This window comes from Dendropsophus ebraccatus, chromosome 12 (genome assembly GCF_027789765.1).
Source record: "Dendropsophus ebraccatus isolate aDenEbr1 chromosome 12, aDenEbr1.pat, whole genome shotgun sequence".
NCBI classification, from domain to species: Eukaryota; Metazoa; Chordata; class Amphibia; order Anura; family Hylidae; genus Dendropsophus; species Dendropsophus ebraccatus.
Window position 1 is genome coordinate 53,473,784 of NC_091465.1, and position 15,351 is coordinate 53,489,134.

Genomic DNA, 15,351 nt, shown 5'->3' on the forward strand with positions numbered 1-15,351 from the left:
TATTATTTCATAACCAGTGAGATGCACCTTTGACCGCTCATTAAATTTCTATTTCCATGTAGAGACCATTGTGAAGGAAACAGAGGTAACATTTAAACTATAAGCCTGTATTTTCCATCTTTCAAGCAGGAAGGACAGTGAATATTTATGTTCTGACTCCAGAATAAGCCGCTCCTTGTTCTTGGACTGTGGAGGGATGAGGGCGGCCTCATGGCCCAGGCTTCTAGCTTGTTATTGGTAAAGCGAGTGCAGCCAGCTGTAGGAGGGACAAGCCCCTCATCCCAGATGGGACAGTGAGTCTTCTGTCTGCTCACAGCTGCCTGCATCCCACACTGCATTCTGTGTAGACGTGGTACAGGGAGGGGGAGAGCAAAGGAAAGACTGCATGTCTGAAGATCACAAGGTAAAAAGCAATGCTTCATGTCTGGGGTGCACCTATAGCATGGGCATAATAATACACATATGATATTCTTTGTGTTTTCACTACTAATATGTCTTAAAGATGCTTTTTTAATCTTCTCTATGTTAAACTAAACATATCAATAGATGTGCAGATGTGGTATTATAAGTAAATGAGTACATATTATTTACAGTGGGGTATGGGATCAATGTTTCTTTAGTGCTTATAGGTCATATCTATTAGAGGAGGTACCTGTCCCTCATATTCCCCAGAGAGAGGGGTGTGTATATAGGGATACGGTGATGCTCTGGCAGCTCCAGTCCATGTGACTGATGAAATAAGAGCTGTAAGTAGCTTTTGTAATGTTTTATGTTATAACTTTGCATTCCTTTGTACGTTCTGCCACGTTAGCTCAGCTTCCCCCACCCAAATTCCTGCAAAACTTTTCTTCCTGCAAAGTGACTGTCATTAATCCAGCAGGTTAGTTAATATTTTCAAAAGTAAATCTAGCAGAGTATAGCAAAGGGCCACGTAGGCTAAAAATCAACTGGAATAAACACAAAGATACAAAGTTTAATCATTTTATGGGTGTTCCCTGTTTACAATGAGCAGCAGCAGCCTATACAGAAGGTTTTAGACTTGTAAGGTTTTAGATCTGAAAATCTCTGACTTTATGTTATCATCATTGTCATGTTTTTATTGTTACTGATCAACTCTTGTTACCGGGGCATTGTCAGCCTGTGTGAAAGGCCCTAACTCAGGGAGAAAGGAATCTGACTCCATTAAGGTTATGACTGTGAGAGCTAGAGATTCTCCTCATCGCTTCCCCTAGTCAGCACATAAAACAGTCTTTCCCCATCTATTCTGTATACAACTGTATAAACTGGAGGAAGCCTGCAAAGTCTGGGTAACAAAGATGTTTCACATCCACTTAACTTTGACTCATGGTGACCATAAGAATTGTGTCTCTCCAGAATGTCCTGCCATGAATGTGTGTCTTCAGGTTATGTATCACACATGGTGCATATTATTGTATGGTAGTCATTAAGGCCTTAACCATAGAAGCTATTTCTGTACAACATATAACTGAAGAAAAAGCAGAGTGCAGTAAAAGGGTGGAGTTGCATGGATGGCTTTCCAATTGCCTTTTTTTTCAATGTAGGATACTACTTCTAGCTGTTTTTCCTTGTTCGCTTTCCTCCTACACATACAGGAAGCTTTGCAGAATGCATTACATTGCCACTAAATAAGGAGTATATTAGTTATTAAAAAGGGGTATAAAATGGGTTATTTCTTTTATAAAGAAAAATAACTTTGTAATTTTTTTTGTTGCATTTATACATTAACTGGTGACAGTAAGGTGCAATATAGCTCCTTTGCTGTGTCAGGAACTGCAGGGCTGTACAAGCCCTGGTCCCCACTCAGTTACTGCATGCAGTATTAGTGATACTGAGCCTCCCCTAATGTCTCTTCTAATGCATATTAGCATTAGGATAGAAATTATACTTAGTGAAGTAGCCTGTATTGCTAACACTGCAGCTGCAGAGAAGTGAATTAGAGTGAGCAGTGATTGACAGTTATCCCCACATGCTCTGTGGTGATCAGGGCCGCTTCTGCCATGAGGTGAAATGAGTTTATTGCTCAGGCGGCAGATTTGGGCCATAAATTATACTGTCTTCTACTCACCACTGACTTCATTGACCCCATGACCTACATGTGATAGCTAGACACAGACATTGAATGCAAGGAAGTCAGGACTGCAAACAGGTATTGTTATATGCTTTAGACATCTCTACACAACAAATGATCACAACCCATTTATATGAAGCACAAGGTGTAATTGTAGTATGACCATGAATAAGATCAATATGAGTTGTCAGGTGTTTTTATTCTTGCAGAAGCAATAAAGAATTGGGTACACACTCGTGGAATTAGAAACTTTCAAACTTCATCTGTCTTGTCCTTACTACAGATGGAAGGTAGTGCTTAAACAGGGCAATTTATGATGGAGCTGGATTGTGTATGTACTTATTATTATAAGCTGCAGGTTTTATGAATACAAGCCTTACTTATGATTTTCTATAGGCTTAGGGGAGGGGGGTGATGGGGTGGCAGTGTGATAGCAGGAGGGGGCGCCATTTCAGATTTCGCTTCAGGCAGCAGAAAACCTAGAATCGGCCCTGGTGGCGATATAAAACTGTGATAGGACCAGAACTTGTGCCTTACAGAGGCATTAGTGGCAACAGAAAGATAATGCCCCTTACTGCTGCCAGTGTATAAATGGAATACCCCTTTAAGGATAAATGGAAACTAACTGCAAGTTAAACGACACTAACCTATTATTATGATGCCATAGGGCCAGGAACACTGAGAATGTTTTCTTACCTTCATCCTCACTGCCATTTTTATTAAATCCTTTGATTTTTACAGCCTGCCTGCCTCTCATGAATTTTTATCCAGTGCTTTGCACTGATAAACACCACTCAATATTGACGAGGAGGGGCTGGCAGGTGGGGTGGATTGGAGCAATGAAAGTTGTAGTACCACCCCCATTGGTACTAATTTACTTAATAAACTGCTAACCTATGCATCATAACAGTTATAATAAACAGAAAACCAGCCCTGAAGACACCGCTGAACAAGCTCCTATAGTTTAATCACACATGATAAAAACTGACTGAATTACATATCAAAACATAATTAGTAATATGAAATAAAATAAATCCACAGGGCCCTGGAAAAGATAGTTAAATCACCAGGAGTTAAAATACCGTAGCTTTTAGCTATTGGTGATTTAACTATCTTTTCCAGAGGGGCCCTGTAGATTTATTTTATTTCATATTACTAATTATGTTTTGATATGTAATTCAGTCAGTTTTTATCATGTGTGAATAAACTATAGGAGCCTGTTTATGGTGTCTTGAGGGCTGGATTTCTGTTTATTATTCTAGTACTTTTCTTTATGCATTTTTAGGCTATGTTCGCATTACGTAAAATCGGTGCGGTATGTAACAATGCCTATCTTCTATGGGATCTCGGCCGGAGCGTATACACTCCGGACACGATCCTGTATAGGTCCACAAATAACTGACATTTCAGTTTTCTGCGGCCACAATTCAATGAATTGCGGCCGTAGGAAACTCTGTCAGTTCACACAGTGAAGCGACCGGCTCCGGCCACTTGCTTCACTATGATGCGCCCGCATCAGAACCCTTCGGCCGGAAAGATCATCCGGCCGGTACCTAAGTACCGGCCGGGATGTTGCATGCAGAGACCGGACGTTCTGTGACCCGGCCGGGTCACGGAACGGCCGGTCTAATACGTTGTGTGAACATAGCCTTAGGGTGTGCATTTTACATTGTTACCTCAACACCAGTGCCTTTTAGGTATTAGTGAGCTACACTCTTTCTTTTTTGTATAATATTAGTTATGTCTTGAGTGTTGCTTTAATTAGATCATGCAATGACAGAGTAGCACTTTAGCTTAAAGGGAACCAATCACCGGAAAAACGCATATAGAGCTTTTGAAATGTGCTGTTAGAGCACACAGCACACTTGCCACACGTGTTTCCATAGCCTCCGTGCCTTCCCCGTGTAAGCCGCAAAGTAACTTTATAAAACTGGCGCCCTGTATGCTAATTACCTGAGGTAGTCACCTGGGCGGTGTTCGGCTAGCAGGTAGTCACGGTCCCCTGGGCGTTCTACCGCTGTAATCACGCCCCTCTGGGCGTGATTCAAATGGCCGAGTAGCTGTGACATTCTGATGCCGGACGCCGCCGCACATGCGCAGTGCAGCCGCTTCCATTCCGGCGGTACTGCGCCTGTGCAGAATAGCCTCGAATAGCCTGTTAGCCGGAGTTCGAGGCTATTCTGCACAGGCGCAGTCCAACCGGAATGGAAGCGGCTGCACTGCGCCTGTGCGGCGGCGTCCGGCATCAGTACGTAAGCGCGCCGACGTTGGGCCCGGCGCGCTCCCTGAGTGACGCCACAGCCACTCTGACATTTGAATCACGCCCAGAGGGGCGTGATTACAGCGGAAGAACGCCCAGGGGACCGTGACTACCTGCTAGCCGAACACCGCCCAGGTGACTACCTCAGGTAATTAGCATACAGGGCGCCAGTTTTATAAAGTTACTTTGTGGCTTACACGGGGAAGGCACGGAGGCTATGTAAACACGTGTGGCAAGTGTGCTGTGTGCTCTAACACCACATTTCAAAAGCTCTATATGCGTTTTTCCAGTGATTGGTTCCCTTTAAAGGGAAACTAACAGCAGGTTAAATTCACCTAACCGGTTATATCCTAATAGCACATAGGGTGCTGAGGACAAAGGTAGATTCCTTACTTTGATCCTCAGTGACATTGTAGTTTAATGTATATGCTAATGAGGCAGTTTGGTGCACTGGGGGCGGGACTACCAACCTCAGTGTACCGATCAGCCCCAGCTATCCCACCCCTCCTAATATATATTCTTCTGGTACTTTGCAGTGAAGAGCACCCAAATGACGTGACTGCAGAGCACTGGCCCATTATTCATTAAAAGGTCTGGGGTGGACCGGCGCCCCTAGTGACCCAAACCCCCTCATTAGCATATGGATTACCTTCACACTCAGTGCCTTGTTGTCTGTGTCGGGACATATAAGCAGGTTAGATGTGTCTAACCTGCTGTTAGTTTCCCATTAGAGAATCTGTCAGTTACAATTCAGGTAACCCAACTGCTGACACTGTTAGCTGTTAGATCAAGGAGACACATTGTACCTTTCATATATTTCTCTGTGCTTTCAGAACATAGAAAAATGCTTTTGTCCTCTAGTAAAATGTGTCAGAGAGACTTTTCTGAGCTCCTGCTCTGCTGCAAGCTGGAATACCTTCTTGTTCCACCTCCCATCCCTATCCCTCCTTGAACTTGAGAAAGCTGTCTCTGCACAGCACACCTGCAGCATGGTTCTCAATGACCACAGCTTTATGCTATTTATACAAAGCTATATAGGAAAGGTTAGGTAAAGTTCCTTTTCCTTTGATGCTTAAATACATCTTTTTGCCAGATTTTCTAACTGACATATATTACATCCATCTAACTACAAGACTATGTTTGCTGTTACTTTTAACTTGAATGGCTGGGCATCAAATGTTCTCAGTCTAGTTGTCACTTTCAATCTTCCATACTGAACTGACAAGGATTGGAATTCAGATCACCCAATAGGGCATTGCTGGACTTTGAACTAATGTTCTCAGGAGAGCAATTGCATTATACATATCCATAACATAGATGACAATTATGTTAGTTTTTATTTGTCACTTTATTATTCAGGAATTTAAGACTTAGACACCAAAATCCATTGTTTCACTATGGAGGTGTCATCAAGTACAGTATTTCTTTTTTCCACAAAAAAGAATTTATCTTCAAGGAAAATATGTTTTATGGAGAGAGAGACATTTTAATGTTTTCAACAATATCCTGATATATAGATTGGATCACAGTTACAAGTGGGGTACCGCAGGGGGCAGTATTGGGTCCACTTCTTTTAAATATGTTTTTATATGCACTACATAACTACCCTTACACAACAGGAGATGTGCGGCCAATAATACATGGTCTTGTAAAGGCGCTATAAGCAAACACCAATCTTGCTGATCTAGTTTGATCTCGCTGGGTCCCGCGCACTCTAGCTGTCAGCCCCTCAGCCAAAGCTAGCAGCCCTTGAGCGTGGATAGGTAAAGTATACCATCTAAACAAGGGCTGCAAGGACATCGGTAAAAATGTCCTTGCAGCCCTTGTTAAATGATTATCGTGCCGTGTAATAAGCCCAGTAAACGAGCGCCAATCTAGTAGATCGGCGCTCGTTTACAGTGGTTATCGGGCCTCTATCGGCCCGTCTAAAAGTACACTTAGGGCCCTATTCCACCAGACAATTATCGTTCAGATTATCGTTAAATCGTTTGAATCTAAACGATAATCGTTCGGTTGAAATGCAGTTAATGATTAACGACCGAACGAGAAATCGTTGATCGCTTTATAAGACCTGGACCTATTTTTATTGTTGCTCGTTCGCAAAACGTTCGCAAATCGTAAGCATTGAATAAGACGTTGTTCGGTCTTTGCAGTAGATACAAACGCAATAGCGAAGAAAAAACGATAGCAAATACGATCATAAGTAACGATTATCGTTCCATGGAAATGAGTAAACGTTTTCAGGTCTTTCGCAATAGCGGTCGTTTGAGATCGGTAATCATTAACGATTATGCGAACGATAATCGTCCGGTGGAATAGGGCCCTAGTAGTTGCCACATTATAATTGGCATTCCCATCTCAGTAGCTGTGTCTCATCACAAAAAGTCAGTATGTAGCCTAGCGGGTTTATCTGATTTCACATACCCTTTAACAGCCAGAAAAATAGACACATGGCTTCGACGGGAACAAAGGAAAATTGAATTAAAAAGCATTGAATTAAAAAGCAAGATTCTTACAGATTTTTAAAGATAAAAACAGGAGGAAAGAGAAGCCAACCATGATTTAGCAGTCAACCTATAAGAATAATGGCCAGTGTCTATGGGTCCAGAATCTTTTTTTATATGTTTTTGTTATTAAAGGAATTGGTATGCCATTTGGATGGTATTCCCATCCAAAATACTGGCATGAACTTTTGCTCTGGATGTGAGATTAATATGTGAGTATGAGATCCTGGCACGTTACTTCACTATCCGTCTTAACCTGTATCACATTCCCCTCCTTGAATTGCCATATGATAAGAGACTGTACCTTACAAGTGGTAGTTTACATTTATATTCTATGCTCTTGCATGTTTTGTATTATGCCTATTATATGTATATATTGTATATTTGTCATGTGACTTTCCCCAAGGTTATAGTAGTGCATCTTTTGAGGAACTGCTGTTTGCGACGACTAAGGGTAGATAGACCCGAAACTTGTTGGTACAGTGTTTTATGTGGATTTTTTCTGCACAATAAAGAACACATATATGTGCTGACATTGTGTTGCTGGATTCATCTTTTCAGTACAGTGTTGTCTTCTTATGTGGCAGTGAATTTTTGGGGCCTCTCAGGCACCAGGCCCTGGTGCAACTGCTAGTTCTATAGCTATAGACACCTATGGGTAGCTACAGAATTTCTGATGAGCTTCTCATCAGGAAATAGTAAGCAAGATTCTTATGTAACAGATTGATTTTGTAATTGATGTATCACAAATTGATAGAAAAACATTTGTGGCAGATTTTTTTCACTATGCCTGTACTCCTCCATAAGCAGGTGAAACCTGGACTTAAAGGAGAAGTTCGGGCTCAGACTTTGTTTTTCAAAACTGCTGGTGAGGAGGTGGGCGAACAAAACAACATGCACTTACCTCTCTGGCTCCAGCACAGGGGTCCGATGTCCTCTGCTCTAGTTCCTGGACGTGATGTGTTAGGCCTGCTCAGCAAGTCAGGGGCAGAGGGGGGACGCCGCTATGACCGCTGACTGGCTGAGCGGGCTTGGATGGTCACATCCCAAGTCCCCTCTCTAGACCAGGAAGCGGCTGGGGACCGGGAACCGGAGTGGAGGACAGAGGACCCCTGCGCTGGAGCTGTGGAGGTAAGTGCATGTTGTTTTGTTCACCCACCTCCTTCAGTTTAAAAAAAAGGCTATGCCCCGACCTCTCCTTTAAAGGGGTATTCTGAGTTAAAATCACTTTTACTTATCCACAGGATGGATAAGTGTCAGATTGCAAGGAGTCCAACCAGCCTCCCACAATCTCCAAAACTGGGTTTAAACTTTGTTATTAATAGAGGGGTGGGTTGCACATGTGTTCCACTAATCCATTCTTGGTCTTTGTCTGCTGCTAAAAGTGGCTCTGCGATCTATTCATTGAAAAGATTTGGGGTCCCATTCTGGATATTGCGGGGGTCCCCTGGCAATCCGATACTTGTGCCCTATCCTGTGGAGCAGAGGTAAGTATTTTAAACTTCCAATACCCACTTAAGCTGCTGCCATAGGTGTCTCCCCCTGCTCCACAATTAATGAAGTAAATATGTACATTTTACTCAGAATAGCCTGCAGGTTTATGGAGAGGTCAGGGAATGTAGGTATCCATAAACTGCTATCTTGAATTCTGTTGGTTTGCACTCCACCCATGTCTCGTGGGTGCTATAAATAGAGATTTGCCCAGTTGTAGGCTTATTTAGCCCAGGAGAGGCCATTGCTAGTGTGAGAATGCTAGAGTAGGACCTCTGAGGACACCTTAACGTGGTGATATGGTACACTCTGTTTAATCAAATACAGTCATACCTTGGTTTAAGAGTAACTTGGTTTAAGAGCGTTTTGGTTTAAGAGCTCACAGTTTTTTAAAATTGGGACTTGGTTTAAGAGCTCCCAGTACTTGGTTGGAGGTGGAGTGGGGGAGGGGCATGGTCTGCATAGCGGGGTCTACAGCCCTGTACTCTGACACAGGAAGTCTCCATCACCTTCCCAATCATAGCAGATCCATTTCAGGCTGGGGCCTACATCAGGGGACAGTACTGTGGAGGTAATCTCTTCATAGCTGTAACCCCTCTCTCCCCGGACAGAGAGTGCTGCAAGTATGTGCCCACATCTGTCCTGCTCATTCCTTCATATTCCCTGCAGTCTCTGTCTGCCCTTGTGTTTCACATCCTCTCCATTACTGTACAGTAACTTATAATATCACAGATTCTGCTGTTTCTAGATGTTTGTTTCATTTGTTTTACATGTTATTCAGAATGATAAATATTTATTTTTGGGGTTGTGGAACCAATTGTCTGCATTTCTATGATTTCCTATGGGAAAATTTGCTTTGGTTAAAGAGTGGATTTGGATTACAAGCACGGTCCCGGAACGAATTATGCTCGTAATTCAAGGCACCACTGTACTTTGCTAAGATCCTAATTTTTTAATATCTGTAGAGCAGGTTTTTATCGTGTGTATGTCGGGAGGAGTAATTATGGTAAGCACTTGCACCTGTAGGTTGCTGTTGCACTTTCAGTTGTTTGTTTTTTTTTTGCTGTCTTGAATGGCTGGATGTAGTGACAGACAGATATGGGCTGATTGTTTAGAAATTGATCAAAAATCTGTTTTGTATTTTGTAAACATGCAGTTGAAAACATGCAGCATCAAACATGCTACAAGCACTTTACCTGTAAATGGACCCTAAGGGAATATTCAGATGCAACAAATTTGATGCAGAGATTTGTGAGACTAAAAATAAGTTCCATCCATCGGAATGGGGTTGTTTCTGCAGTAAGCAGAGGAATTAGACAATAGTAGAAATTTGAGAAAGATCTTCTGTTATAGGAGAAGCAGTCAGTCCGCGGAAAGTCAGTTGAGGGTGAATCTGTTTAACTTCAGGGTGTGCTTGTTTATTCCTGTGAGCTATGACATATATATTTTACCAGCCCATTACCAGACATAAATAAAGAATGGAACGTATAATTATAACAAATGCTGCCTTGTTGCCATCCTCCTTCCTGCAGGATTGGTGAAAAGGGCCTGCACATTAGCTATTTGCTGACATAGAATAAAAAGAAATAAATTAATTTTGTGTTTAAACAAAATGACAAAACCTAAAGAACTATCACCATAAGGGTAGGTTCACACTGAGGAATTCTCAAGGAATTAAAGAGGAAAGTTTTCTGCTTGAAATTCCTCACCTATTCAGCTCCTATGGCCTATGGCACCTATGGCAGAATAGGAGCAGAATTTGAGCAGAATGCAAGCAGAATTCAAGTGGAATTCAAGCTGAATTTGAAGGGGTATACCCCCCAAAATTATTTTTGCATTAATATACACACAGCTCACCTCGGCAACACCATCCCCGTTCTCGCCCGCGAAACCTCGGCACCCCCCAACCCCCGTTCTCACCCGCGGCACCTTGGCCTTCCACAACCCCCCCCCCCCCCCCCCCCCCCCCCCCCGTCTCACCCTCTGCACCCCCTTCCCGTCTCACCCGCAGCCCTTCGGCACCGTCATCCCCCGTTCTCACCCGCGGCACCTCGGCCTTCCACAACCACCCCCCCCCCCCCCTGGTCTCACCCTCGGCACCCCCCCTCTGATGCAAAATGTACCCCTCACCAGATCTGCAGTGCCGGGCTGGCTCTAAGCTCCCCTCATCTGCAGCTTACAGCGTTCTGTGTGGGACGGGGCGTGGTGAGCTGCTGCAGCTGAGGGGAGCTGAGAGCCGGCCCGGCGCTGCAGATCTGGTGAGGGGTACACAGGGTCTGGAGGGGGTGATGTATTTGGCATCGGAGGGGGGGGGGGGGTTGGACCGATTACTGAGCGCCGTATAGCACCCCCCGCATCCCGGGAACCAAGAAAGCAGAGCAGCCGGTGGTGGGCGGTGCTATACTGAGCTGTGTGGGGTCTGGGGGTGTTGGTACCGCCGCTCCCTGTCAGCTGTGCGCTCCCTGTCAGCTTGTACCGTGTCTCACCCAAGCCTTCACCTCCTCTCCCCCCTTCACATCTCTCTCTCCCCCCACCCCTACACCTCCTCTCTCCCTCCCTCCTCCATCTCCCCCCCATCACCTCCTCCATCTCCCCCATCACCTCCTCCATCTCCCTCCCTCCTCCATCTCCCCCATCACCTCCTCTATCCTCCATCTTCACCTCCTCTCTCCCTCCCTCCTCCATATAGGATCATTGTACTTCGAAACTCACCTGCGGCACTACACGCAAGCCCCCAGCCTCCCCCCGCAACTCAACAACTCAACCCGCGGTACCCAAACCCCCCCCCCCCCCCCCCCCCCGCACGGCTCACCGGCTGACCTGCGGCCCCCCTCACTCAACTAACTCAACTCTGCTATGCTACGCTCTCAACTCTGCTATGCTACGCTCTCAACTCTGCTATGCTACGCTCTCAACTCTGCTATGCTATGCTCTCAGCTCTGCTATGCTCTCAACTCTGCTATGCTACACACTCAACTCTGCTATGCTATGCTCTCAACTCTGCTATGCTACATACTCAACTCTGCTATGCAACGCTCTCAACTCTGCTATGCTACGCTCTCAACTCTGCTATATCTTGTGGATATCAGCTCTGCTACATCATAGACCAATCAGACGTAAGCATTGCATGATGGGAAATGTAGTTTTCTGGCCAGCGCCATGTTGGATATAGATGGGCTTTCTAAAAAACTTGTAACTCAGGAATGGAAGCAGCTAGAAAGACGGGAGACGGCTCAAAATTCTCAGGGGGACTTGGTGAGTAAGCTAGGTTTGGGAGCATTTTATTTTTTAACTCTTCCATAGGATTCCGCTAGCAGAATCTGCCCAAAGAATTGACATGTCAATTATTTGGCCCCGTTCACACTGAACAAGAACGGCGAGCGCTTGTGCGCTCCTTCACTGCTGCCGCTCTCCAGTCGAAGAGTTGACATGTCGTTTCTTTGAGCGGAGAGGGGAGGAAGCGGACGTACGTACATCCTCTCCTTCACTCAAAGCAGGACACCGAGCATGGTGGGATTCCGCCGTTCTTGCTCAGTGTGAACTGGGGCCATTGGGCAGAAAGCAGATCTGTGGCAGAAATTTCTGCTCTGAAATTCTGCAGTGTGAACAACAGAGTGGAAATCCCATTGAACGCAGTGGGACATTGCTCTGTTCATATTTTACGGGAGGAATATCAAGCTGAAATAAGAGTGGATTCCTCTTCAATTTCTCTCCTAATTCCTCACCTTTTCCTCAGTGTGCACATACCCTAAGGGGTTATTTTGTGGGATGATTTTTACACATAATGATGCTCAGGCTGGTAGTAAAAACAAAACTATACCTTAAAGGGGTAGTTCATCACCAACAAAAGAATTTTTCAAATCAACTGGTGCCCGAAAGTGTCAGAGATTAGTAATTTTTTTCTATAACAAAATCACAAGTCTCCCAGTACTTATCAGTTGCTGTGTGTCTTGCAGAAAGTGGTATTCTTTCCAGTCTGAAGAGCAGGAGAGGTTTTCTATTGGGATTTGCTGATACTGTGGACAGTTCCTGTTACAGACAGAGGTGGTGGCAGAGAGCATTGTGTCAAATTGGAAAGAACACACCACTTCCTACAGGACATACAGCAGCTGATAAGTACATGAAGACTTTAGATTTAGAAGTAAATTACAAATCTTTGGCACTTTTTGGCACTAATTGATTTGAATTTTTTTTCTTGTTGAACTACCTCTTTAATGGGTTTGTCCAACGAAAACCTTTTTGTTTGGCATCAACTGATTTCAGAAATTTATATAGATTTGTAATTTACTTCTATTAATCAATGTCAAGTCTTCCAGTATTTATCAGCTGCTTTATGTCATGCAGGAAATGTTGTTTTCTTCAGTCTGACACAGTGCTCTCTGCTAACTCTCTGTTTTTGTCTTGAACAGAGATGTCAGCAGACAGCACTGTGTCAGACTAAATAGAAAACATTTCCTGCAGGATATACAGCAGCTGATGAAGTGTGGGAAGACTTGATATTTTTAAATAGTTTAGTGTAATTGTATAGGTATTTTTGGTAAAAAAGTAACCACTTTGTTTGGTCTCAAATGTGGTGTCACATGTTTTGTAGCTTCTACAGGGAAAACCACTATAAAACCACTATATAATAAATGATCTAACATGTCTCATTCACAGTGATAGCCAAAGTATACCCACAAAAGTGACCACTGTGCCCATCTAAAAGTGGTTGCCACCGTGCCCTTGTGGTGTGAGCCCCCTGTGATGTTGTGTTGGAGGATTGGCTGGTCACTTGTTAGGTGGTGAAGTGTGACTCCATTCCGGTTGTGATTGGCCGAGATACAGACGAACCTTGGGGTGTTACTTTGTGATGCCAGTGCCAAGGTGGGGATGGCCACCTGCTTTTATTTTACAAGGCTGGTTGTACCTTTTCCCCTGTGGTCAGTGTCCTGACGGATTGCTACTGTGTCCCTTGAGATAGTGTTCATGGATGGCCAAAGTGGTGTAGTGACCCTCCCGGCAGGGCCGCATTTGCCATGAGGCGAAGAGAAGCCTTTGCCTCAGGCGGCAGATCACACAGCCCTGAGGGTGGTGGCACCAGCCTCCCCTGCACTGTGAGGAGCTAACATGTTTACATCACATGGATGAACACTCACTGTGCAGGGACTGGTTGTGCTGTGTGGCTGACGGCCCGACCAAATTACAATAGCAAAGAGGAGGAGGAGGAGGAGATCTGCAGCACAAGGCACAGTATACAGGTGGTTACTGGGTAGTCTCCGTCCCCTGCAGGGGAAGCTCCGCCCACACGCCGCCCGGCAACAAACAGGAGAGAAGAGGAGGACTATGTAAGTACCTCAGCATTGTGTATGTGTATATACAGTATGTGCCTGAGTGTGTGTGTGACTGTATGTGTATATATGTGCTTGAGTGTGTATGTTACTGTATGTGTATATATGACACTATGTGTGCCTGACTGTGTGGATATATATGTGACTGTATGTGTGTATGTATATATATATATATATATATATATATATATATGTATATGTGCCTGACTCTGTGTGTGTATATGTGACTATGTTTATGTGACTGCATGTGCATATATGTGACTGTATGTATATATGTGCACCTGACTGTGTATGCGTCTGTGTATATGTACTTGAATGTATCTTTCTATATGTATGTTCAAGTCCATATGTGTATATGTGACTGTATCTATGTGTGTGTGTGTGTGTGTGTGTCTCTGAGTGGGTATATATGTTCCTGGTTGTATGTAGATATGTGACTTTATGTGTTTCTTTGTATGTATGTGCCTGGGTTTATATACTGAATGTGTTTGTGTGTATATAATATGTATAGAAATAGAAGATGCCCAAAAAGCCAACCATATCCCCCATGTATGTGATTTTTGTTCGGTATGGTGGTTTGACTTCATTAGTGGACATCATGTGGTGAGGATTTGGCAATCAGATTTGCCCCTTGTATAGCGTTGTTATTGGCCTTTATATACTGGGTTTTATGCTTTAACAATAGGATGATACCCAGCACAGTATGGTGGTAATAAAAGTTTGTGGTGTGGTGGTATTATTTGTTCTGTATATCACATTCAGTATATTAATTTGGCCAGTAAGTATGGTGGCAATATGTATGGTTATATTTTTTGTACACTATATAGACCATACACTTTGCTGGTACCATTGTACTTGTGGCAGATTTAAAATGCATTTGTTTTGGTGGTGCAGAAATACCGTACTGTAGATCTGCAGCAGGACCACAACGTCTTCAGAGGATCTGGTCCACTTACTTATCATCTTTAGTGTGGGATGGGGGCGCCATGTCAATTCTTGCCTCAGGCGGCAGAAAAGCTAGAATCGGCCCTGCCTCCCGGACTATCGGAACCGCCACCCACAGAAAGAAGAAGTTTCCCAAGGCTGTGTTATACACTGTGTCGGTGGAAAGTGAAAGATCACTAAGTCTCTTTAACTTACACTACCGTTCAAAAGTTTGGGGTCACCCAAACAATTTAGTGTTTTCCATGAAAAGTCACACTTCTTCACCACCATAAGTTGTGAAATGAATAGAAAATAGAGTCAAGACATTGACAAGGTTAGAAATAATGATTTGTATTTGAAATAACATTGTTTTTACATCAAACTTTGCTTTCATCAAAGAATCCTCCTTTTGCAGCAATTACAGCATTGCACACCTTTGGCATTCTTTTAATCTGTTGAGGTAAGCTGGAGAAATTGCACCCCACGCTTCTAGAAGCAGCTCCCACAAGTTTGATTGGTTGGATGGGCACTTCTGGCGTACCATACTGTCAAGCTGCTCCCACAACAGCTCAATGGGGTTCGGATCTGGTAACTGCGCTGGCCACTCCATTACCGATCCATTACCAGCTGCCTGCTTCTGCTGTAAATAGTTCTTGCACAATTTGGAGGTGTGTTTAGGGTCATTGTCCTGTTGTAGGATGAAATTGGCTCCAATCAAGCGCTGTCCACTGGGTATGGCATGGCGTTGCAAAATTG

General features: G+C 43.9%; 1 protein-coding gene across 1 annotated transcript in view; it reads left to right on the top strand.

Moving 5' to 3' along the window:
- The first annotated feature begins 299 nt into the window (after nt 1-299).
- Nucleotides 300-15,351, top strand: part of PHLDB1 (pleckstrin homology like domain family B member 1) — a 158,500-nt gene continuing 143,448 nt past the window's right edge. The window contains exon 1 of the mRNA XM_069948946.1: nt 300-403. The gene's annotated coding sequence lies outside the window, so the exon portion shown is untranslated. The remainder of the gene's footprint in view (nt 404-15,351) is intronic.